At 45.2% G+C, this 24,910-nt stretch overlaps 1 protein-coding gene and 1 long non-coding RNA gene across 3 annotated transcripts in view; one reads left to right on the forward strand and one right to left on the reverse strand.

The window, feature by feature from the left end:
• Window positions 1-24,910, forward strand: part of DNAH7 (dynein axonemal heavy chain 7) — a 518,555-nt gene that overhangs the window by 5,054 nt on the left and 488,591 nt on the right. The window lies entirely within an intron of this gene.
• Window positions 11,045-24,910, reverse strand: part of LOC122944444 — a 67,413-nt gene continuing 53,547 nt past the window's right edge. Inside the window, exons 2-6 of one of the 2 annotated variants that reach the window (XR_006391017.1) lie at window positions 11,786-11,868; window positions 11,611-11,693; window positions 11,437-11,519; window positions 11,277-11,346; window positions 11,045-11,177 (exon numbers count right to left, since the gene is read on the reverse strand). This is a non-coding gene — a long non-coding RNA (uncharacterized LOC122944444). Of the gene's footprint in view, window positions 11,178-11,276; window positions 11,347-11,436; window positions 11,520-11,610; window positions 11,694-11,780; window positions 11,869-24,910 lie in introns of both variants that reach the window. The other variant, XR_006391016.1, reaches the window with a different exon arrangement.

Here is a 24,910-nt window from a genome sequence, read left to right on the forward strand (position 1 = left end):
TCCCGACCTCTATGAGCGGTAGCTGCAATCCGCGGCACCTGAGGGGTTAACTACCGCGGATCGCAGCTACAGCTCATAGAGGTCAGAGCCGGCTATGTGATCCTGCAGCCAGCTCCCGCCTCCTGTTCAATTTGAATGAATGAGTAAGTTAACATCATTGGTGGCGCAGAGGCCACAGCCCCTCCCCTTCTCTTCTTATCTGTCTCTTCATTGGTGGCAGCGGAAGCAGCATCACAGGGGGGAGTGAGACACTGCTTCCTTCTCCCCTGTGCTGCTGAGGGAACACGGAGAGCGCTGACAGCAGCGCGATCTGTGTTCCCCATACATTATCGGAATATCGGCAAAACGGCAAAATAGATGCCGATACCGATAACAGTCAAAATCCTCAATATCGGCCGATAATATTGGTCAATCCCTAGTATATAGTGCTGCTGGGACAGTATATTGTGCTGCACTGTGGTATTTGTTTCTGCTGGGGCGGTATAATGTGCTGTAGTATGGTATATAGTGCTGCTGGAACAGTATATTGTGCTGCACTGTGGTATTTGTTTCTGCTGGGGCGGTATAATGTGCTGTAGTATGGTATATAGTGCTGCTGGGACAGTATATTGTGCTGCACTGTGGTATTTGTTTCTGCTGGGGCGGTATAATGTGCTGTAGTATGGTATATAGTGCTGCTGGAACAGTATATTGTGCTGCACTGTGGTATTTGTTTCTGCTGGGGCGGTATAATGTGCTGTAGTATGGTATATAGTGCTGCTGGAACAGTATATTGTGCAGCACTGTGGTATATAGTGCTGCTGGAACAGTATATTGTGCAGCCCTGTGGTATATAGTGCTGCTGGGATAGTATATTGTGCTGCACTGTGGTATTTGTTTCTGCTGGGGCGGTATAATGTGCTGTAGTATGGTATATAGTGCTGCTGGGGCGGTATAATGTGCTGTAGTATGGTATATAGTGCTGCTGGGGCGGTATAATGTGCTGTAGTATGGTATATAGTGCTGCTGGGGCGGTATAATGTGCTGTAGTATGGTATATTGTGCTGCTGGGGCAGTATATTGTGCCGCACTGTGGTATATTGTGCCGCACTGTGGTATATAGTACTGCCGGGACAGTATATTGTGCAGCACTGTGGTATATAGTGCTGCTGGGACAGTATATTGTGCAGCACTGTGGTATATAGTGCTGCTGGGACAGTATATAGTGCTGCTGGGGCAGTATATTGTGCCGCACTATGGTATATTGTGCAGCACTGTGGTATATAGTGCTGCTGGGACAGTATATAGTGCTGCTGGGGCAGTATATTGTGCCGCACTGTGGTATATTGTGCCGCACTGTGGTATATAGTGCTGCTGGGACAGTATATTGTGCAGCACTGTGGTATATAGTGCTGCTGGGACAGTATATTGTGCAGCACTGTGGTATATAGTGCTGCTGGGACAGTATATAGTGCTGCTGGGGCAGTATATTGTGCCGCACTATGGTATATTGTGCAGCACTGTGGTATATAGTGCTGCTGGGACAGTATATAGTGCTGCTGGGGCAGTATATTGTGCCGCACTGTGGTATATTGTGCTGCACTGTGGTATATAGTGCTGCTGGGACAGTATATTGTGCAGCACTGTGGTATATAGTGCTGCTGGGACAGTATATAGTGCTGCTGGGGCAGTATATTGTGCCGCACTGTGGTATATTGTGCAGCACTGTGGTATATAGTGCTGCTGGGACAGTATATAGTGCTGCTGGGGCAGTATATTGTGCCGCACTGTGGTATATAGTGCCGCACTGTGGTATATAGTGCTGCTGGGACAGTATATTGTGCTGCTGGGGCAGTATATTGTGCCGCACTGTGGTATATAGTGCTGCACTGTGGTATATAGTGCTGCTGGGACAGTATATTGTGCTGCTGGGACAGTATATTGTGCAGCACTGTGGTATATAGTGCTGCTGGGACAGTATATTGTGCTGCTGGGGCAGTATATTGTGCCGCACTGTGGTATATAGTGCTGCACTGTGGTATATAGTGCTGCTGGGGCAGTATATTGTGCTGCTGGGACAGTATATTGTGCAGCACTGTGGTATATAGTGCTGTTGGGACAGTATTTTGTGCTGCACTGTAGTATTTGTTTCTGCTGGGGCGGTATAATGTGCTGCTGGTACACCAGGATAACGCTTTTAGGGCTGAGCCCAAAACCAAACCAGTTAGTTGGCACTGTGTATCCACACTCACTGATCCGTAAAGCCGAATGCACACAGCCGTGAGCTTCGTGCCACCGCTGCACTACAGTAATACACTCGTATAGATCATACCAGTGTATTACTGTAGTGCAGCGGCGGCACGAAGCGCACGGCGTCATAGCAACCAATGACGATGTGCGCTCCTGCTCTAAGCGGGAATCCAGGCCGCGTTACCACGGACCGCTCACGGCCGTGTGTGTTCAGCTTAACACTGTGCTTGGTTCTGGTGCTGTATTAACATAGTAATCAGGGCCGGTTATAGGCGAAATGGGGCCCTGGGGCGGAAAACAATAAGGGCCCCCCCCCATGACGCCCGCCCCGCCCCCGCCATGACGCTTGCTTACTTTGTGGGGCACAGTGTAGCGCTATACTGTACATTGTGGGGCACAGTGTAGCGCTATACTGTACATTGTGGGGCACAGTGCCCCCAATGATGCCCCCCGGGCCTCAATGTCAAATTTCTCCCCCCATGTCACGTCATGACCCCCTTCGCGTCACATTATTCCCCCCCCCCCCCTTCTTCATGGCAGCACACTTCCCATCCTCAGCCCCCCCCCCCCCCAAATGCACATTTCTCCAAACAGAACCAGGGCGGGCTAGTACACCACTGGCACGGGTGAGATTGTGCCTGGGATGGATCCGATCCAGTTTAATAAACCAACCTACCAGACTGGGATGGATCACAATCCAGTTTAAATCAACCAGTTACTGGTAGGTTGGTTGATTAAACTGGATCAGATCCATCCATCCCAGGCACCATCTCACCCGTCCCAGTATACTAGCCCGCCCTGGTTCTGTTTGGACAGTTGGACTAGAGAAATGTGCACGGGAGGGAGGGGGTAATGGGGCAGTTACGCGTAGTTCCAGTATCTGACCCCCCCCAAATGCACATTTCTCCAGTCCAACTGACTCCAAACAGAACCAGGGCCGCAGACCGGGCTATTAGTACACTGGGACGGCCCGGACGGGTGAGATGATGCCGGACAAAGTAAGTCAGTGAGTGGGAAACACTTGGAATGAATGGATGGATGGATGATGGATTCATTAACAACAACCAAACAAGGCTACATTCACGCTTGCGGCAGGACTGATCCGGCAGGCTGGTCTCCCTGTCGGATCCGTCCTTCCGCTGTTTCGCCCCTATTGACTATAATGGGGACAGGGGCTGAGCCCCAGCGCAGCACGGCGAAAGCCGCCGGACTAAAAAGTTGGACATGCAGGACTTTTTAGTCCGGCGGCTTTCGCTGTGCACCACCGTGCTGCGCCGGAGCTCAGCCCCCGTCCCCATTATAGTCAATGGGGATAGAGCAGCGATATGGCGTTATAGCGGAAGGGCGGATCCGCCAGGGAGAGCAGCCTGCCGGATCCGTCCTGCCGCAAGTGTGAAAGTACCCTAACCAATGAATTATGAACCTATCAGACTGGAACTTGGCTGGGGGCGGCGGGCCTTTCCTGGCGCTGCTTGATTGATTTTCTTTCCTTTCTTTCCTTTCCTTTCTTTCCTTTCTTTTCCTTTCTTTCTTTTCTTTCTTTTCTTTTCCTTGCCCTGCTCAGTGCACCTGTCCTTAAAGAGGACCTTTCACCTAAAAAAAAAATTTAAACGAAGACTATAGCGTTACTTACATGCCCCCATGATTTCTTGAACATTAATTCTTTTTTCATTCTGTGCCCCCGTTTGTCCGCTATGCCCCCCGGAATAATTCCCGCCGTTTATGCTAATGAGCCAGCCTCAAACGGGCTGGCTTTAAAAGTTCTCCCGGTCGTGCCTTCCATCTTCTCCCTGGCACGGAGCGCATCCAATCAGCGCGCTCCGCTCTTAGCCAAGGAGAAGACGCTCCAGTTCTCGCGAGACTTCAGAGAACTGGAGCGATTTCGTCTATCCGGAGCCAGCTCCGGAGAGAACTTTTAAAGCCAGCCCATTTGAGGCTGGCTCATTAGCATAAACGGCGGGAATTATTCCGGGGGGCATGGCGGACAAACGGGGGCACAGAATGAAAAAAGAATTAACGTTCAAGAAATCATGGGGGCATGTAAGTAACACTATAGTCTTAGTTTACATTTTTTTTTAGGTGAAAGGTCCTCTTTAAGTACTGCTCTGGGCGAGGGGGCGGAGCCTTGTGCCTGCCTGTGCCGTGCATGCCGCTGCTGCTCCAGCCTCCAGACAGTCTTGACTCTCTGAAAGAGACCGAATCAGTGGCAGCGGCGCAGGCACAGCAGCCACCTGCGCCGGCGGGGGGCCCCCTCCAACACTTGACTCACCCAGAGTGAGTAACTTAGTTTAATGTATTAATTACATTACTGCCGGCTGCCGCGCGGCGCCGGCGGCAGCCCGTAGAGTCCAGCAGCACTGGCTGGTCTTGGCTGGCTGGCTGTGAGTGTAGTGTCAGACTGTCAGTGTGTGACGCAACGCAAGTCAGAACTGACAATAAGAATAGTAAGGCCGGGCTGGAGCTAGGGGCCCCCTAATGAGCGGGGGCCCGGGGGCAATTGCCCCCCTTGCCTCTATGGTAGCGCCGGCCCTGATAGTAATATAGGTTATAAGGCTGAAAAAAGCTGTCCATCCAGTTTGGTCTGTTTTCCTGGAAGTTGATCCAGAGGAAGGCAAAAAAAAAAACTGAGGTAGAAGACAATTTTCCCCACTTTAGGGCAGGGTTTCTCAACTCCGGTCCTCGGGACCCACCTACCAGTCATGTTTTCAGGATTTCCTTAGTATTGAGCAGGTGATATAATTCGTGTCCATGCATTAGGACTTACCACACGTATTCATTCTGTGGGATATTCTCAAATCCTGACCGGTAGGTAGGTACCGAGGAGTTGAGAAACCCTGCTTTAGGGCTCATGCACACGACCGTATGCCCTCTGAGACATACGTCCGTGAGTGGGCAATATGTCCCGGAGCTGCATACATCGTTCACACAGGAGCGCACAGAATCATAGGTTTCTATTAATATAATATTATGAGTGCGGGACAATAGCCCCGCGAGCGGCCCGATGCGCACAGCATCATAATAACCTATGATTCTGTGCGCTCCCGTGCGCATGATGTATTCTGCTCCGGGAAATATGGCCCGCTCACGGACGTATGACCCGGAGGGCACACGGTCGTGTGCATGAGACCTTAGGGGGAAAAAAATTCCCTCCTGATTGGCGTCAGAATAACTCCCTGGATCAACGATCCCTCTCTAGTAGCTATAGCCTGTAATATTATTACGCTCCAGAAATACATCCAGGCCCCTCTTGAATTCCGTTATTGTACTCACCATCACCACCTCCTCAGGCAGAGAGTTCCATAGTCTCACTGCTCTTACCGTAAAGAATCCTTTTCTATGTTTGTGTACAAACCTTCTTTCCTCCAGACGCAGAGGATGTCCCCTCGTCACAGTCCTGGGGATAAATAGATGATGGGATAGATTTCTGTACTGACCCCTGATATAGTTATACATACCGTATTTTTCCGTTTCATCCACCATGACGGCTACGGATGAGATTGACCTCTATGAGCCGATCGGGATGGAGACCCGATCATTATTATTTTCCCTTATAACATGGTTATAAGGGAAAATAATAGCATTCTGAATACAGAATGCATAGTACAATAGCGCTGGAGGGGTTAAAAAATTTTTTTAAAAAATTTCACTTATCTTAATCCACTTGATCGCGCAGCCCGGTCTTCTGTGCTAAGTGGAGGAACAGAACCTGTGGTGACGTCACTCCGGTCATCACATGATCCATCACCATGGTAAAAGATCATGTGATGGTTTATGTGATGACCGGAGTGACGTTGCCACAGGTCCTGTTCCTCCACACAGCTAAGATGAAGACAGAAGGAGATGTCGGCTTCGCGATTAAGTGGACTAAGGTGAGTTAAATTATTTTTTATTTTTTTTAACCCCTCCAGCGCTATTTTACTATGCATTCTGTATTCAGAATTCTATTATTCTCCCTTTTTAAACCATGTTAAAAAGGAAAATAATACAATCTACAGAACACCGATCCCAATCACGCACGTGCAAAACGCATTACAATGTTTTGCACTTGCGCGGAAAAATCGTGCGTGATCCCGCCAACGCACCCGCACATTTTCCTGCAACGCCGTGTGAAAGAGGCCTAAGAGGTTAGGCTGCACAGAGTAACTCCTGCGGGAGTTAGAAGAGTTCTTCTTTTTTATTTTTTACTTAAACAAAAGATTGGTAAACCAATCTCTCCTTTTCTAACAAGCACGGGAGCGCACAGCCAGCGTCTCCCCCGGCTTTGCAGCAGCGATGTCGGCTCCGGAAGCTCCTGGGACCCATGATGAATGCATAGACCCACCTTCGGTAACTCCAACTGTGAGTCTCCCAGTGGGAAAACCTGCATATCTACCTGTACAGGTCCTTTTAAAAAAATTAGCATATTGTGATAAAGTTCATTATTTTCTGTAATGTACTGATAAACATTAGACTTTCATATATTTTAGATTCATTACACACCAACTGAAGTAGTTCAAGCCTTTTATTGTTTTAATATTGATGATTTTGGCATACAGCTCATGAAAACCCAAATTTCCTATCTCAAAAAATTAGCATATTTCATCCGACTAATAAAAGAAAAGTGTTTTTAATACAAAAAAAAGTCAACCTTCAAATAATGATGTTCAGTTATGCACTCAATACTTGGTCGGGAATCCTTTTGCAGAAATGACTGCTTCAATGCGGCGTGGCATGGAGGCAATCAGCCTGTGGCACTGCTGAGGTGTTATGGAGGCCCAGGATGCTTCGATAGCGGCCTTAAGCTCATCCAGAGTGTTGGGTCTTGCGTCTCAACTTTCTCTTCCCAATATCCCACAGATTCTCTATGGGGTTCAGGTCAGGAGAGTTGGCAGGCCAATTGAGCACAGTAATACCATGGTCAGTAAACCATTTACCAGTGGTTTTGGCACTGTGAGCAGGTGCCAGGTCGTGCTGAAAAATTAAATCTTCATCTCCATAAAGCTTTTCAGCAGATGGAAGCATGAAGTGCTCCAAAATCTCCTGATAGCTAGCTGCATTGACCCTGCCCTTGATAAAACACAGTGGACCAACACCAGCAGCTGACATGGCACCCCAGACCATCACTGACTGTGGGGACTTGACACTGGACTTCAGGCATTTTGGCATTTCCCTCTCCCCAGTCTTCCTCCAGACTCTGGCACCTTGATTTCCGAATGATATGCAACAGTCCAGTGCTGCTTCTCAGTAGCCCAGGTCAGGCGCTTCTGCCGCTGTTTCTGGTTCAAAAGTGGTTTGACCTGGGGAATGTGGCACCTGTAGCCCATTTCCTGCACACGCCTGTACACGGTGGCTCTGGATGTTTCTACTCCAGACTCAGTCCACTGCTTCCGCAGGTCCCCCAAGGTCTGGAATCGGTCCTTCTCCACAATCTTCCTCAGGGTCCGGTCACCTCTTCTCGTTGTGCAGCGTTTTCTGCCACACTTTTCCCTTCCCACAGACTTCCCACTGAGGTGCCTTGATACAGCACTCTGGGAACAGCCTATTCGTTCAGAAATTTCTTTCTGTGTCTTACCCTCTTGTTCGAGGGGGTCAATGATGGCCTTCTGGACAGCAGTCAGGTCAGCAGTCTTACCCATGATTGCCGTTTGGAGTAATGAACCAGGCTGGGAGTTTTTAAAAGCCTCAGGAATCTTTTGCAGGTGTTTAGAGTTAATTAGTTGATTCAGATGATTAGGTTAATAGCTCGTTTAGAGAACCTTTTCATGATATGCTAATTTTTTGAGATAGGAATTTTGGGTTTTCATGAACTGTATGCCAAAATCATCAATATTAAAACAATAAAAGGCTTGAACTACTTCAGTTGGTGTGTAATGAATCTAAAATATATGAAAGTCTAATGTTTATCAGTACATTACAGAATATAATGAACTTTATCACAATATGCTAATTTTTTGAGAAGGACCTGTATATGTTTGCCTCCTTAGTCCATGGGCCTGATTGGGGTTGCTCTTCTTTCTGCCTAGGTTTAAAGAAATGAAAAAAAAACTAAGTATTTTAAGTGCATTAATTGCTCAAAAAAGTTACTGGAAGGACATAAGAAAAAGCTCTGCAAAAACTGCATTAGCGACCTTCTGAAGGAAGAGCAACCGTCCATCATGACAGAGATTAAGACCACGATTCAGGACGAAATCAGATCATCATTGGCCTCTCTCTACCCCCCTTAAAATGCGCCTCCTACGAAAAACACAAGGTTATCTGTTCCATCCTCTTCAGATCCTACCGGTCAGGATTTGAGAATATCCCACAGGACATGGAAGAGGGAGTGTCAGCATTTTAACACGATCTTGATGAGGATCAGTTGTCGAAGGGGAAGATAATAGAGGAAGGGAAAAAATACTTTTTCTCCTCCGAAGATATGGACGATAGGGCTGCAGCTAACGATTATTTGAATAATCGATTAGTTGCCGATAATTTCTACGATTAATCGGAAAAAACAACAAAAAGACAAAATAATGGGAATATGTCATTTTACTTGAAAAAATATGTATAAAAGCCATATTAAAACAATTTTAGGAGTTACATAATTATAAAAATTGTGCATTAAAATGTAAAAAAGACAACATATCCACATGGTCAGGGCTGAGGCTAGGTCTCTTCTTACAAGCTATGTTGCCCGTTGCTGAGAAGAGGCATAGATGGTGTAGATGTACTTGGGCTAGACAAGTATGATTTTGCAAGTTTAACCAATGTAGGATACCTGTCTTCGTTAGACTTCCACCAGATCAAAGGGTTGCCATCATTGTGGAGAGGTTTCTCAGCAAACTAGGACTGTACTTCATTTCTGACAATATCCTCTTCCATGTGTTGTCCCTCTGTGTCCACTTTACTGCTGCCACCAGACTCGAGGAGACTCTCCAGTATGGATGTTCTTGATGTTGAAGGTCCTGGCTCAGCATCAGCTGTCGAAGTAGACGTGCTAGTTTCCTGCTGCTCTTCCATGATCTCGGTTCTTCTTAGCGCAAGCAGCTCTGTCTGCACATTTATAATTTGTTCATGTGTCAATCTTCAGCTTCCTAAATATTGGGTCCAGTGCAGCGGAAATTATGACAGGATTTAGAACCTGTTCTGATAGGATATCACGCCATCTGCTGTGATGCTGGTCCTTTACTGTGGCTTGGAAGCTCCTCATGGCCGCAGTTTCAAAGCTCAACAACCCCTTGACAATTGCAGGCAGTGAAGATATTCTTGCCCACTCATGAACACAGTGGCACACTCAAACGGTTTAAGTGCCGTACAAAGCTCCTCAAGAACAGTCCACTGTTCTGGGTTTAGATCCCGATAATGTTTGGCCTTTATGGTAACTGATGGGTCTTACAGGGTTGCAGTAACTGGCCACCTTTGCTCAAGGAGTCTGTCAGCCATATAGTAAGTGTTGTTCCATCTGGTGCTGACATCTTGCACAAGCTTTTGTTCTGCTGTACCCATCTGCTTCTCTTTCAACTTGGTGCTGGCTAATTCACTTTTTTTTAAAGTGTTCAACCAGTCCTCTGGCAGCACTGACAGCTCTATCAATACCTGCATTTTTTATTGCACCATTTAATAACAAGCTGCAAAGTGTGGCCAGTGCAGTGGATACTGGACCATCCATACTTCTCCTCCAGGATGTTTGCAGCAGCCACCATGTTTGCAGCATTGTCATGGACAAGGGCAATAATTATTTTAGGTCGAATTTGAAATCTCTCCAAAGCCTCCTCTAACGACCAACCTGCAATGTGTGCAGCTGTGTGTCTCTTCTCCAGGGGCATGGTTGTCAGACAGATGGAATTCATCTTCCAATCATCCACTATGTAGTGGCATGTTATGCCAAGGTAAGCCTCAGTTGCTACGCTGGTCCATATATGTCTGCATCTGCAGTCAATGCTTGATGGGAGCTTTTATGAAGGATTTAGTGCGCTGACCATGCTCTGGAATCCTTTCTCTTCAACCATGGACAGTGGTCGCATGTCAGTGACTAACATTTTTAATACAGCATCTGTGAGAACAGAAGCTTGTGCTGGTGTACATTGGGTATTTACATGCACAAATTCACTAATGGAGCGCTGCTTCTTACTGAAAATGATTGAAAAATAAAAATATATTTCTGTCCAACTTACTCACATAAATGAGTAGATTTAACAGAAAGAGCTTTTTACCTGCATAAATTAATACAGATCATTTATTATTACTTACGGGTTATTCCTTCCAACGTGTTTCCTTCTCAGGTGCTCGTTCATCACGGTTGTGCTTCCGTGCCACGCCAGTGCTGCTTTGCAGATTTTGCAGACAACCAACTTGTTGGACAGATGTTGAGTGAAGTGCTCCCATGCCTTGCATGACTTTGTCCGCCCGCTTTTTTCAGGGGTCACAGTCTCACCAGCATCAGCCCTAATATGTCACCACCAGACATCTGAGAAGCTCTGACAGACGTCCTTCAGAACCTCCTCCTTGAGGTTCCTTTTGTTTTGCTTTCGTTTTCTCATCTCGTTAGCCTCTCTCAGCTGTCATGTGGTTGCACTGATTGCATCCCTTTAAATCCCTTCCCATACTGCATCACTTTGCGGTTTATACAACTTCCTGGAGTGTATGCATGCTGGATGCTACTACTGAGTCTTCTACAGATAAGTTTTGTTCATTCATTTGTGTTTTCCTGTTTGCTGGATCCCAGGTGACCCTGACTCCCTCTGTATCAAGTGTAGGGAGCCGGTGGTCGTGTCCCCTCACTATTATAGGGTGTTCAGGTGTTATACAGTCGAGGTACGAGGATATGCGATCATCTACCATTGAGATTTTTGCATAGGCTGAGCAGTTAGGGAGAGAGCCAGGTCTGTTTGAGGGCTCTCCCTTTGGTTCCTTAGTTTTGGATCCAGTCAGTCAGATCTTCATTTTGTGTCTTCTAGTTTTCTGTACATCTTCCGTGACATAATGCAGTTCTGTTAAAGCAAATACTTAAAATAAGTGCTGGTGGGAAAGGGGTTTAGTACTAGGACATGCAGGAAACCTGTAAGTAGCATTACACAAATAAAACTTACAGAGCAGAGCTGTGTACACCTGTCTCTCAAAACCGCAGTCCCACACCACTAGACTCTGGAGGTAGTAGACCTAAGGACAGAAAAAAAGAGCAGAAGCATATTAACAAAAATGTATCCACTACTGACTCCCCACACCTGACCCACCACAGCCCTACCTCACCTTGCAGTGTCTCTCTCAGGGGGATTCTCGTACTGCACCGCACCACTGGAGTCTGGAAGTAGTAGACCCTACTAGACCGTCACCTAATAGGGACAGAAAAAGAGCAGCAGCATATTAACAAAAATGTATCCACTACTGACTCCCCACACCTGACCGACCACAGCCCTACCTGACCTTGCAGTGTATCTCTCAGGGGGATTCTCGTACTGCACCGCACCACTGGACTCTGGAAGTAGTAGACCCTACTAGACCGCCACCTAATAGGGACAGAAAAAACAGCAGCAGCATATTAACAAAAATGTATCCACTACTGACTCCCCACACCTGACCCACCACAGCCCTACCTCACCCTGCAGTGTCTCTCTCAGGGGGATTCTCATACTGCACCGCACCATGGGACTCTGGAAGTAGTAGACCCTACTAGACCGTCACCTAATAGGGACAGAAAAATGAGCAGCAGCATATTAACAAAAATTTATCCCCTACTGACTCCCCACACCTGACCCACCACAGCCCTACCGCACCTTGCAGTATCTCTCTCAGGGGGATTCTCGTACGGCACCGCACCACTGGACTCTGGAAGCAGCAGTGACATAATGAGCCCTGAGCAGGGCACATTATACAGCGGGCAACTGGCCTATCGACGGCAGATGGGCTTAGCGTGGTAGTACGGGTGAAGTCCTCCAGGGCAGGCTGAGGCTCCATAAACTAAACTGGATTGGACAGCAGCAGCACCACCATATTCTGTATGGGCACATTGGGCAGGCAGCGAGGCACAACAAGATATTACTGTATATTGGGGGACACAAGGAAACATAACGTAACTGGAGACATTATGGGTCAGCAGACACGCACAGACTGCTACTGCTGCCCTCATAATATGTCTCCTTGTGGCCCCCCATGCAGTATACCAGTAGACCGTCTGCGTGGCCGCTGCCCCCACTGTCTCCTATTGTGGCTGCTGCTCTCATTCCTCATATCATGTCTGCAATCCTTTTGGTCCCCCCCATACAGTAACTGTAGGTGCAACGCAGGCCCGATAGAAGTTAATGGGGCCGCGTGAAAACCGCAAGCATCCGCAAGCAAGTGCGGATGCAGTGAGATTTTCACACATGGTTGCTAGGATAAAAGTCTATTCACTGTGTTATTTTCCCTTAGAACATGGTTATAAGGGAAAATAATAGCATTCTTTAATACAGAATGCATAGTAGAAGGTCAATTGAGGGTCAAAAAATATAAAAATGTAACTCACTGTGACATCACTGTGCTCATCACATGGTATATCACATGATCCATCACCATGGTAATGGACCATGTGATGAGCTCAGTGACGTCACCACAGGTCCTTTGACAGGTCCCGAAGAAAGAACAGGAGACCGACAGCTACGCGATCAATTGGAGGAGGTGAGTTAATTTATTTTTTATAACCCTCATTGGCACTGCGCCACCAATGTTTATTATACTGGGGGGGCGCACTGCACCACCAATGTTTATTATACTGGGGGGGCGCACTGCGCCACCAATGTTTATATGTGTATTATACTGGGGAGGGGGGGCGCACTGCACCACCAATGTTTATATGTTTATTATACTGGGGGGGGGGGGGCGCACTGCGCCACCAATGAAGATAACTGACCTGTTAATACAAATACAGGAGGCGGGTGCCGGAATCAAATAGCCAGCACCCGACCTCTATGACAGGGAGCTGCGATCTGCTGCAGTTAACCCCTCAGGTGCTGCAGCGGATTGCAGCTCCCTGTCATAGAGGTCGGGTGCTGGCTATTTGATTCCGGCACCCGCCTCCTGTATTTGTATTAACAGGTGAGTTATCTTCATTGGTGGTGCAGTGAGCCCCCCCAACACCCCAGTATAATAAACATATAAACATTGGTGGTGCAGTGCGCCCCCCCTCCCCAGTATAATACACATATAAACATTGGTGGCGCAGTGCGCCCCCCCCCAGTATAATAAACATTGGTGGTGCAGTGCCAATGAGGGTTATAAATAATAAATTAACTCACCTCCTCAAATTGATCGCGTAGCTGACGGTCTCCTGTTCTTTCTTCAGGACCTGTCAAAGGACCTGTGGTGACGTCACTGAGCTCATCACATGGTCCATTACCATGGTGATGGATCATGCGATATACCATGTGATGAGCACAGTGATGTCACAGTGAGTTAAATTTTTATATTTTTTGACCCTCAATTGACCTTCTACTATGCATTCTGTATTAAAGAATTCTATTATTTCCCCTTATAACCATGTTATAAGGGAAAATAACACAGTGAATAGACTTTTATCCTAGCAACCATGTGTGAAAATCTCACTGCATCCGCACTTGCTTGTGGTTGCTTGCAGTTTTCATGCAGCCCCATTAACTTCTATGGGGCCTGCGTTGCATGAAAAACGCACAACATAGAGCATGCTGCGATATTCATGCAATGCACAAGTGATGCGTGAAAATCACCGCTCATGTGCACAGCCCCATAGAAGTGAATGGGTCCGGACGCATTGCACCCGCGCAGAAATCTAAGGGTGAATAGGACAAGGGTTCCAGTCCCTAAGGTGGCTAATAGTAAGTAAAAAAAAAAAAAACACAAACACTTTTACACTCACAGGCTACTTTCATACTTGTGGCAGTGTGATCCGGCAAGCAGTTCTGTCATCAGAACTGCCTGCCGGATCCGCCGATCTGGATGTGACTGAAAGCATTTGTGAGACGCATCCGGATGCCGATCCATCTCACAAATGCATTGCAAGAACGAATTCATCTCTTCGCTTGTCATACGGACAGACGGATCCGTCTTGTATCTTTTTACACATTTTTACCGGTCTACACATGCGCAGAATGGAAGGACGGATCTGGCATTCCGGTATTTTGAATGCTGGATCTGGCACTAATACATTCCTATGGGGAAAAATGACGGATCCGGCATTCAGGCATGTCTTCAGTTTTTTTCACCGGAGATAAAACCATAGCATGCTATGGTTTTATCTTTTGGCTGATCAGTCAAAATGACTGTACTGAAGACATCCTGATGCATCCTGAACGGATTACTCTCCATTCAGAATGCATGGTGATATGCCCGATCAGTTCTTTTCCGGTATAGAGCCCCTGTGACGGAACTCCGAAAAGTCCAAACTATTAAATTATTTAAAAATATCTCCTATGCGGTGAGCATTCGCCATTTTTTTGTCACCTTGTCACCCTAAAAAATAGGATAGGACTGTTCTATTATGGGCCGAACGTTTCATAAAATGCGAATCGCACGCTGCTTTTTTTTGGTGTTTTTTTATATTTTTTTGCGTGATATTGAGTATCGCAATACTTTTTTATGGTGACGAAAGGGAATCAAAATTTTGGTATCGAAACAACCCTACGCCGATCTGATCGGCGTAGCGTTGTCACGATACCACCCCACCCAAAAGTTTCCAGGTAACGTCCCACGATCCGAATACCCTTTAAAAAATCTGGCAGGGTATAATAGAATTAAAAAAAATCTAGGGTAATAAAACAGGTCCCAATACCAGAGGAAAAACAAGGTTTTTACTCAAGACTCTTCTTAATTCATTAACCGGATGGATCTTCCAGAACCATCATAAACCTAAAAGATCTAAACAAGTTAATAGTGTACCAAAAATTCTAAATGGAATCCATCTCCTCATTCGTACCTTTAATAAAAAAAGGGGGCATGCATGATGTCCGTAGACCTCAAAGATGCATACTATCACGTTCCTATACATCAAAATTCACAAAAATTTCTGCGGTTTGCCTTACCAGGCCCGGATCATCAAATTCATAATTTCCAATTCTGTGCTTTTCTGTTCGGCATTTCTTCCGCACCAAGGATTTTTACAAAACTTGTAGTAGAAATGCTGCCCTCCCTCAGGGAAGCGGGACCAACACTGAGACCTTCTTACAGAAAGTTTCCAGCCTAGGTTGGCTGATAAATATAAAGAAGTCCTCCCTAATTCCATCATGCAACAGGAAATTTCTGGGGGTAATCCTAGATTCAGATGCCCAAAACACTTTACTGCCTCATGAAAAAAAAAGGCCATAATTGAAAAGATTGGAAGATTCCAAACTCAAAACAGTACCTCGATCAGAAGCGCCATGAGCATCTTTGGTCTCATGACCTCCTGTATACCAGCGGTTGCCTGGAGCCAAGCCCACACAAGGACCATCCAATCCTGGATACTGAACAATTGGAACAAACATCCGTCATCCTTGGACAGGATAATAAAAATCCCCTGGCAAGTAAAAATAGACCTAAATTGGTGGAAAATGGAAACCAATCTTACCAGGGGGGGGGGGGTCTTCTGGCAAAAAGAACCAGGAGTACAGGTGGTAACCGACGCATGCGCAACAGGATGGGGTGCAATAGTAGGCTCCTCAAAGTGGCCAGAACAAATAAAAAACGAGTCATCAAACTACAGGGGGTTAAGAGCGGTCTGGGAGGTCCTAAAATTAAACCTGGCTTTATTAAGCGGCAAACACCAAAAAATATCCTCAGACAATACAACAGCAGTCGCCTATCTGAAACATCAAGGAGGCACAAAGGCTGAAAAACTAAAATCCTTAACAAGAAAAATCTTTTCTTGGGCAGAAAGAAACGTCTTATCCATCACAGCCATTACTTCAAAGGGGCTGACGGAGTTCTGTCTACAGCCCAATAGTTGTGAATGGAGCAGTGGACCAACATGCATAATATCACTCCATTCGGAGAGGGGACTCATTCTCTGCATAAGGGGGAGTGGCAGCAGTCAGACCCGGTTCAATCCATTATTTATTACCTATCCTGTGAATAGAAGATTTTTGTGGGGTAACCCCTTTAATGAAATAATTCAGTATAAAAAGGTTATTTTAATATACAATTAGTTTACTTTTCATTATGACCTTCTATTCAGTACTTTGCTGGGTCACCCATATACTGTACTGTAGAGATGGAGCAGAACTAAAAGGAACTGTGATAAGACATGTCACAGTGTTATCTCGTGACAGAAGACTTTGAAAACCCAACTTTTTCTTGCCATTGTTAACCATCCCTTTTAGCTGTGCTACATCTGTACATTAAACTTTGGCTTGGCCTCATTCATATTATCTGTTATGTCACTATTAGGCTACTTTCACACTTGCGCTTGAACGGATCCGTTCTGAACGGATCTGATCATATTAATGCAGACGGAGGCTCCGTTCAGTACGGATCCGTCTGCATTAATAAATTATAAAATTTCTAAGTGCGAAAGTAGTCTGAGCGGATCCGTTCAGACTTTCAATGTAAAGTCAATGGGGGACGGATCCGCTTGAAGATTGAGCCATATGGTGTCATCTTCAAGCGGATCCGTTCCCATTGACTGGACGGATCTGCACGCCTCCGCCTGGCCGTGCGGAGGCGAGCGGAGCGGAGGCTGAACGCCGCCAGACTGATGCAGTCTGAGCGGATCCGCATCCATTCAGACTGCATCAGGGCTGGACGGAAGCGTTCTGCTCCGCTCGTGAGCTCCTTCAAACGGAGCTCACGAGCGGACAGCAGAATGCTAGTGTGAAAGTAGCCTTACTCGCTGGCTGTGCGATAGACTAAAATCTATGGCAGCTTAGGGGGAAAAGTTGTAAATTTTGATGCAAATATGGCGTGCACCAAAATGTTCAACCTTGTTATGCCACAACAGTGGTGTAAATGCATTAATAAATATCCCCCATTAACTGCAACAGCTCAGTAGTGTCTCTCATGAGTGCAGCGCCCGGCTGCACCACCACGTGTTTGCTGTTGATATAGTTACTGCCTCATGCATATGTAAGGTCCCTTTCACACGAGCGTGATTTCCGCGCGGGTGCAGTGCGTGACCTGAACGCATAGCACCCGCACTGAATCCTGACCCATTCATTTCAATGGGGCTGTGTACATGAGCGTTTTTTTTCACGCATCACTTCTGCAATGCTTTGAAATCGCAGCATGTTCTATATTCTGCGTTTGTAACGCAGGACAGGCCCCATAGAAGTGAATGGGGCTGAGTGAAAAACGCATTGCATCCGCAAGCAAGTGCGGGTGCGATGCATTTTCACTGATTGTTGCTAAGAGAGGTTGTTTGTAAACATTCAGTTTTTTATCACGCGCGTGAAAAACGCATCAAAACGCATTGCACCCGCGCGTAAAAAACTGACCAACTAAACGCAATCGCAGACAAAACTGACTTGTTTTAGTGCCAAAATCGCAGCATTTTCACTGAACGCACCCTGAACGCATCCGGATCAAATCCGTCACGCCCGTGTGAAACCAGCCTAATACTGTGATAAGGAACATAATCATATATAGCTTTTTTATGTGATAGTCTCCCTTTAACTGCATATGTTAATGTGCAGAGTGTGCAAAAGGGGAAGGCCCAAGTGGCAGGTGGTCAGGAAAATTGCAGAAACCCCCTTCTATGTGGCTGGACAGTCCCCATGCACGTATTCCAGTTATTTCTGTTTTTCAATCCTAATCTCTTTTTACTGTCCTTGTAAAATCCCTTAGGGCTGTTTCACACGAGCGGATGCCGTGCGTGACATCCGCTCCGTGACTGACAGCCAAGACCCGATGCGAACTGCAGAAGCACGGAGCAGTAACATGACTGATAATGCGCTGTGCCTCTCTGTGACCTCTTTACTACAAAATCACAGTGGGATAAAGTTGTCACTGTGATTTCATAGTAAAGAGATCACATAGAGGCATGGAGCATTATCAGTCATGTTACTGCTCCGTGCTTCTGCAGTCTGCATCAGGTCTTGGCTGTCATTCACGGAGCGGATGTCACGCACGGCATCCGCTCGTGTGAAACAGCCCTTAGGCCTGATTAATACAACTGTGCTCGGTCCAGGAAACGTGGCCATGTGTGGGCAACATCTCCTGCACAGACCGGGCCGCCCCTGACCCGAACTGACTGTGTTATAGTCAGAGGTCGCAATGATGCCTGTACAAAATCACTGACCAAACACTGACGTGTAAATGAGGCTTTAGACGTTTAGTACACATAAGGCTACATGCACATGAACGTATTTTGTTTCCGTGTCCATTCAGTTTTTTTTATGCAGATAGTATGTGGACCCATTCATTTCAATGGGTCCGCAAAAAATGCAGACAGCACACCGTCTGCTGTCTGCATCAGTATGTCCGTTCCATAGCCCTGCAAAAAAAAATAGAACATGTCCTATTCTTGTCCGTTTTAGGCATTGTTACAATGGATCCGCAAAAAAATGGATGGCATACGGATGTCATTCATTTTTTTTGCGGACCGCAAAACACATACGGTAGTGTGCATGTCATTCTTGAACTGAGTGCTATGAATGGAACAGGCAGCGCAGCGATACTGGTGCTGCCTAAAATATCCAATAGCAAAGCTTCTTACAGCAAGGAGCTTTGTTATTTGCCTACCTGGGGTATCTCTTGTTAGCGATGATCTGGCGGTGTAAATGGACCGCCGATTACCCGATGAACAAGCATTTAGTATCTTTTGTGCAGCACAAAAGATAATTGTTTCACGGTGGCAGATCATGCTATGCAAACGCAATCTGCTGCTGGGAAACAACCAGACAGTTGGGTAAGATCGGTGTCATTAGCGATATCTCCTCTCCATACTCTGCAGGACATCGGTTAGTGTAAATGCAGCCGTCTCCTCCACTACCAATCATATTGTCGGGAAGGGCTGCGTCCTTTTTGACAATCTGCTAGATCGTCGTCCCGTGTAAAGGGACCTTAAGCCCTGGGAGGGGTCTGGAGTGAATCCAGAGCAAGCAATTATAGCCACAATTAAAAATTTTATTTCTTGCAATAAAATGTTGCTTTAGTCAGATATTTTTAATTTTCGCAAGGTTGTAACAGAAAGAAAAGGCACACCACATTTTATAGGTTTTCTTCTTAAAATGGCAACACCCCATATGTGCTCGTAGAGTTCTGTATGAGCACACGGCAGGGCTCAGAGGGAAAGGAGGGCTTTTAGAGGGCTTATTTCTCTGTATAAGTTTTCAGGCTCCATTTTGCATTTGAAGACACTCTGAGGTAACCCTACTTTGGACACTTGAAAAAACTACACCCCTAAAGGAATTTGTTAATGAGTGCTTTGACCCCACAGGTGTTTAATACAGTTTAGAAACATTTGGCTGTGAAAATGGAAAATTACCGGTACATTTAAAAAATAAATAAATGTTACTTTCGTCCCGGAGTTTTCATTTTTATAAAGGGCAACAGGTAAAAAAGGACCCGCAATTTGTTACCCATTTTCTCCTGAATACGGTAACACCCCATATATGGTCATAAACTGCTGTATGGGCACACTGCAGGGTTTAGAAGAAAAAGAGCACCATGTGCAATTTTTTAGTGCTTCCTGGCTCTCTTCCTGTTTTTGTGATTTAAATGATTTCTTTTTGTCATTTATTGCTTTCTTTACAGTTCTTTTTATCAACATTGGTTTCTTCTTCTTCCTTAAAGGGCTTCTGTCACCCCACTAAACAGTATTTTTTTTTTTTGTGTACTTATAATCCCTATACTGCGATTTATCCATACATAATGTGATTAATCATTTTGGTTCAGTAGATTTAGCTAAAAACGTACTTTTATAATATGTAAATTACCTGTCTACAAGCAAGTAGGGCGGCTACTTGCTGGTAGCAGCCGCATCCTCCTATCATAATTACGCCCCCTCCGCATGTTGATTGACAGGGCCAGCGAACTAGATTGTTCTCTGGTGGCCCTGTTTGCATTCAAAATCTGGCGCCTGCGCCGTACCTGTCTTCAATCGGCGCAGGCGTACTGAGAGGCGGACGCTCGCTCGGCCGCTCCATCCTCATGGCGCCTGCGCCATGACGTCACATCTATGCCCGGCGCAGGCGCATTGAGGATGGGGCGGCCGAGCGAGCATCCGCCTCTCAGTGCGCCTGCGCCGATTGAAGACAGGTACGGCGCAGGTGCGATATTTTGAATGCAAACAGGGCCAGCAGAGAACGATCCCGTTCGCTGGCCCTGTCAATCAACATGCGGAGGGGGCGTCATTATGATAGGAGGATGCGGCTGCTACCAGCAAGTAACCGCCCTACTTGCTGGTAGACAGGTAATTTACATATTATAAAAGTACGTTTCTAGCAAAATCTACTGAACCAAAATGATAAATCACATTATGTATGGATAAATCGCAGTATAGAGATTATAAGTACACAAAAAAAAAAAAAAAAATAATGTTTAGTGGGGTGACAGAAGCCCTTTATTCCTATAAGGTATGTACCTCTCACAATTAGATTTTAGGATGCTTTTAAAAATATCCAATTTTGTGGCGGTATTTTTATTTTTGAGGGCTTTTTCCAGTTAATTACACATATGGCCTCTCTTAGTTGGCTAAATTTAGCTTTTTTGAAGTTTAGTATTTTTGTTCCTCCCTGTATAAACGCTTGTTTGAATGATAATTGAAAGGTTTTTACTTTATGGTGACTATTTCCCAGTTGTCCCCCAACCTGCACATCTGTTGTTCTGTAAGGTCTATTGGTTAATACTCAGTCCAGTATGGCCGCCCCTCTAGTCGGGTCCTGAACCAGTTGGGAAAGGTAATTGTCTTTGGTTATTGCCAAGAACCTGTTTCCATTATGAGATGTACAAGTTTCAGTTTATATCTGGGTAGTTGAAGTCCCCCATAATAATTACCTCATTATGATTTGCCGCCTCGTCTATCTCGTTTAGTAGTAGATTTTCTGTGGACTCTGGTATATTAGGTGGGTTATAGTAAACTCCTATTAGTAATTTATTATTATTTTTGCCTCCATGTATTTCTACCCACAGTGACTCCACATGTTCATGCCCCTCACTTATATCTTCACGGACTGTGGACTTCATACAGGACTTTACATAAAGGCAAACCCATCCCCTCTCCGGGGATAGTTTTCCGCTAACTTGTGCCCAAAAAAAAAAATATTTTTTGTCACAAGTTTTTTTTTTCCTTACAAATTCTCATATTCCACTATGCCCATCATGAAATACCTTGGGGTGTCTTCTTTCCAAAATGGGGTCACTTGTGGGGTAGTTATACTTCCCTGGCATTTTAGGGGCCCAAATGCGTGTGAAGTAGTTTGCAATCAAAATGTGTAAAAAATGGCCTGTGAAATCTAAAAGGTGCTCTTTGGAATGTGGGCCTCTTTGCCCACCTAGGCTGCAAAAAAGTGTCACACGTGGTATCGCCGTACTCAGGAGAAGTTGGGGAATGTGTTTTGGTGTGTCTTTTTACATATACGCATGCTGGGTGAGATAAATATCTCGGCAAAAGACAACGTTTCCCATTTTATTTATACAAATTTGGCACTTGATTAAGATATTTCTCTCACCCAGCATGGGTATATGTAAAATGACACCCCAAAACACATTCCCCAACTTCTCCTGAGTACGGCGATACCACATGTTTGACACTTTTTTGCCGCCTAGGTGGGCAAATGGGCTCACATTCCAAAGAGCACCTTTCGGATTTCACAGGCCATTTTTTACAGATTTTGATTTCAAACTACTTCCCACACATTTGGGGCCCCTAAAATGCCAGGGCAGAATAACTACCCCACAAGTGACCCCATTTTGGAAAGAAGACACCCCAAGGTATTTCATGATGGGCATAGTGGAATATGAGACTTTGTAAGGAAAAAAAAAACTTGTGACAAAAAATAAAAAGTTCTATGAACTCACTATGCCCATCAGCGAATACCTTAGGGTGTCTACTTCCCGAAATGGGGTCATTTGTGGGGTTTTTCTACTGTCTGGGCATTGTAGAACCTCAGGAAACATGACAGGTGCTCAGAAAGTCAGATCTGCTTCAAAAAGTGGAAATTCCCATTTTTGTACCAGTTTGTAAACGCTATAACTTTTACCCAAACCATTTTTTTTTTTACCCAAACATTTTTTTTTATCAAAAACAATCAATTTAGCGAAAAATTTATATATGGATGTCGTTTTTTTTTTTTGCAAAATTTTACAACTGAATGAAAAATGACATTTCTTTGCAAAACATTAGTTAAATTTCGAGTAATAACAAAAAAAGTAAAAATGTCAGCAGCAATGAAATACCACCAAATGAAAGCTCTATTAGTGAGAAGAAGAGGTGGTAAAATTCATTTGGGTGGTAAGTTGCATGACCGAGCAATAAACGGTGAAAGTAGTGTAGTGCAGAAGTGTAAAAAGTGGCCTGGTCACTAAGGGTGTTTCAGCTAGGGGGTTGAAGTGGTTAAAGGACCATTAATAAATCTGACTTAGCCAAAAATGACTTTGGACATATGTAAAAGTGGAGTAACATGTAAGTGTAATGATAAATCTGGCCCAAAATGTTTTAATGAAGCCTTGTTTTTTCAAACTTGTTTTTTCATTGTACAGTAGATACATCTCCGCAATACAAAAAATTGGTTGCAAAGTGTGACATAGCTTTAAAATGAATATGTTGGTTTATATTAAAAGAAAAGCATTGCTTCTATACTTATTTTTGAATATTTTGATGCTTTTCGGGCAACACGTTGGCTCAGTGGTTAGCACTGGTGCCTTGCAGCGCAGGGGTCCTAGGTTTGAATCCGACTAAGGTTCGCTGTTTGCAATTTTTATATCAAGAGCATCCGAGTATATTGATCACTCTTGCTCATACCCATTCATCAATAAAGGTATCAAGTTTCGTTAATTAAGCACGTTAACTCTTTACTTTCTTTTGACCTATTTCTTACGTGTAATCTATCAATAGATATCTTGTTAAGTGTCTTTAAATAACAATCTATATAGAGCATGGCAAACTTTCTGTCTGGGACCTTCTTTACAGAGGAATTAATAAGAGAAGCTAAAGACATCTTCTCTGATAAGGAAATTCCGGGTTTAGCCTCATCCACATCTTGTAAAATAGCCTTCAGGGACCTGTATTCCGGCTACAAAGACAATATCAAGTCGTGGTGGGAAGTCAGGTCCCTGGAGAGCTATATAGAACATAAAATTGTCCCTAGGGGATTACGCATCCCGATTAAACCAGCCGATCGTATCCTTTCAGCTCAACTGATTACCAAGTGGGAGCAGGAATTAACCCTTAGTTCCCTTAGGTTGATGACCCTTTTGCTGGAGGAAGAGAAAAAAGTCTTTGAGAAAACGTCAACTAATCTCAAAGACCTCACTGAAGGGGTCCTAAAATTCAAGACTGATCCCGAATTCAACAAGAGGGAGTCCTCATTGCAGACGTCGGTAGAACGTTTCCAAAACCTCCTAAAGGAAAGAAAACATCGCCAATTCACTAAAGATTTAGCTGAATTCCGAGAAAATCGGGCCTACAAGCTTGAGACGAAAGTACCAACTCTCTCAGAATCTGAAGTATCCTCTTCAGAGGCCGATCTCTCCGATTCTGAACCAACCAAAATAGACCAAAGTGTAAACTATAATAGAGGTGGTCAGGGTCGGAGACCGGGACGAAGGTGGCAGAGATGGGGGAGACAAAGGGGATACTCGGGTCAAACACGTGGAGGACCATCTCAGTCCTCCCCTCCCTCCTCTTCCTCCACCTCCTCTTCTACTCAACAACAATCCCTGGTTCCTTTTTTAACCAACAGCCAGGGCCCCTATCATCTAAGGAAGGGGGTAAGGGCAGGCGAGAGTCGCCCTTAACCGACAACCTGCAAATAATCAATCTGTCTTCTAGACCCCTGACAGATGTCGAAATCACCATCCTCCAAAAGGGTCTTTCATTTGTACCAACTACCAGGTTTAACATCTTTACATGGATTAAGGATCTTAATCTGTTTGGCAGAAGGCTCAAATGGCATAAATTCTATCAAAATAGTAATAGGCAAACATGCCATGACTTGGGGATCGACCTAGAGGACTTTCCCGACCTCCAAAACCTCATGGATATGTATGAGGAGGGGAACAAAAACCCCGGAGATGGTCCCTTTACCAACCTCCGCCCCACTAGCACTAGACTCCCACCCCCTATGAGCTCCGAACATATCGACATTTTTGTTAAAATGGTCAGCAATGACCTGGAACAGCTAAATGTTAAGTACCCGAGAGAATATAATCTGTCGCGATACGAGGCGATGGCTCTTAGAAACCTGGAGACAGATAACACCATCATTATAAAACCATCGGATAAAGGTGGGAATCTAGTAATTCTAGACCATCCTAGTTACAAAAAAATGTGTCTTGACCTTCTTAGGGATCCCACCAGCTATAGAGTTCTACCGAGTGACCCTAGTCTAGTCTTCCAGCAACAATTAAAAGAGATCCTTCAACATGGTCTAGAACAGGGGGTAATTACAAAATCAGAATATGCATATCTTCTCCCTAAGAACCCACAGCTGGCCACCTTTTACTGTCTCCCGAAAATCCATAAGGGAGTAACTCCCCTGAAGGGACGCCCAATCGTATCAGGTATGGACTCTCTGACTCATCATTGTGGGACATACCTTGATCAAACACTAAAAGAATTTGTGTCCTGTTTACCATCCTTTAC

This window comes from Bufo gargarizans, chromosome 8 (assembly GCF_014858855.1).
Source record: "Bufo gargarizans isolate SCDJY-AF-19 chromosome 8, ASM1485885v1, whole genome shotgun sequence".
NCBI classification, from domain to species: Eukaryota; Metazoa; Chordata; class Amphibia; order Anura; family Bufonidae; genus Bufo; species Bufo gargarizans.